The sequence below is a fragment of the Bison bison genome, unplaced genomic scaffold, assembly GCF_000754665.1.
Source record: "Bison bison bison isolate TAMUID 2011002044 unplaced genomic scaffold, Bison_UMD1.0 scf7180017864376, whole genome shotgun sequence".
Classification (NCBI taxonomy): Eukaryota; Metazoa; Chordata; class Mammalia; order Artiodactyla; family Bovidae; genus Bison; species Bison bison.
Window position 1 is genome coordinate 448,111 of NW_011494948.1, and position 1,903 is coordinate 450,013.

Genomic DNA, 1,903 nt, shown 5'->3' on the forward strand with positions numbered 1-1,903 from the left:
CAACTCACTGGAAAAGACCCTGATGCTGGGAAAGATTGAAGGCAGGAGGAAAAGGGAATGACAGAGGATGAGATGGTTGGATGGCATCACCAACTCAATGGACATGAGTTTGAGTAAGCTCCGGGAGTTGGTGATGGACAGAGAGGCCTGGTGTGCTGCAGTCCATGGAGTTGCAGAGTCGGACACAACTGAGCGAATGAACTGAATGGAACAGTTAAGGAGGTTGAAGGGCAAGTTTCAGGGTAAGAAAAGATATCTGATATATGTACACACACACGTATATATATAGGTACTTGCAAATGTACACACTCAAGAATAACCAGACTCTATGCAGAATTCTATACATTAATAAAAAAAAAGGGCTGACAATGCAATAGTAAAATGGGCAAGAGGCTTAAATAAATACTTTTTTGAAAAAGGATATCTATAGGGTCAATGAATATATGAAGAGGTTTCTTTAGTTACCAGAAGATGCTAATCAAATACCTACTTGAGTACCATTACACGTTTACCAGATCAGCACTACAAAGTGATAATGAAGATGTGGAGCAATAGGGACTTTTCACACATTGCTGGTGGGACTGTGAAATGGTACAATCACTTTGGCAGAAGTTTGGTAATAATGATTAAATTTGATCTGTGCATATCCTGTGTCACAGCAATTTCACTGTTAGGATCTCTGCATGGGTGTGTATTTTAGAGAACTGTGTGCTCACATGCTGCAGAAGGTGCATGCATCTATATTAATAGCAGTATTGTTTGCAGTTGCCGATAATTAGAAAAAAACAAGTGATCACGAAATAGTTATTTCTTAACATAAATATTCATACAAAGGCATACTAAGTAGGAATGAAAACCAACAAACTCCAGCAACCTAGGTCATCGTGTTTGAATCTCACAAAAATATCGAGTAAAATAGAAAAGATAAGGAGTGTGTGTGTGTGTACACACACACACACACACGCACATTTGTATATGTATGCTTACATTTTTATACATTTAAAAATCTTGTTAGGGTTGTATACACAGACATAAAACTATAAAACCCAACAAGGAAATGAATACCTAAGTGTCATGATAGTGAACACTTTGTGAGCAAGAGGGGGATGTGTGTAGAAAAGGGTACCAGGATCTCTGGGGGTACAAGCAGTATCCTATTTCTCACATGTGACAGTGGATACTCTGGTGTTTGTTTTATAATAACTCACAGAGATACATATTTATGATTGTGCATTTTCTATACGTGTGCTATCTGTATTTTGCAATTGAATTTTTAAAAGAACTTTGTCTTAAAAAATTAAGACAACTTCTAAAGGTAGATAAAAGCTATAAACCATTACTTAATTCAAAACTTTGTTCTTTCTAATTTTTAATCATAGGAATATGTATTTTTGGTCTTATTGTTGATGCTCTTTTCATCGTTAGTAATTAAGTGTTTAAATACTCAGGGAAAATGGTGTGCTGAGCTGCTTCATACAGGCACATGAGAATTGAGAGTGCATGTCTTTTCAACCTCATATTCAGTGATGTCACATTGCTGAGCTCAAATTTGCCGTGGCAGGAGTAGTTACACCAAGGAAATAGGCCAAAGCTATGAATCAGGGTTTCCCCATCTCCCCAGAAAGTTAGTTGTTAAACATTTACTAGCATTCCACTCTCATTTGCTATATTTACTTAGCCGTCTAGTCAAGGCTATGGTTTTTCCTGTGGTCATGTATGGATGTGAGAGTTGGACTGTGAAGAAGGCTGAGTGCCGAAGAATTGATGCTTTTGAACTATGGTGTTGGAGAAGACTCTTGAGAGTCCCTTGGACTGCAAGGAGACCCAACCAGTCCATTCTGAAGGAGATCAGCCCTGGGATTTCTTTGGAGGGAATAATGCTGAAGCTGAAACTCCAGTCCCT

The 1,903-nt window shown here is 38.2% G+C and overlaps 1 protein-coding gene across 4 annotated transcripts in view; it reads left to right on the forward strand.

Moving 5' to 3' along the window:
* KDM4C (lysine (K)-specific demethylase 4C) overlaps positions 1-1,903 on the forward strand; it is a 411,252-nt gene that overhangs the window by 38,743 nt on the left and 370,606 nt on the right. The window lies entirely within an intron of this gene.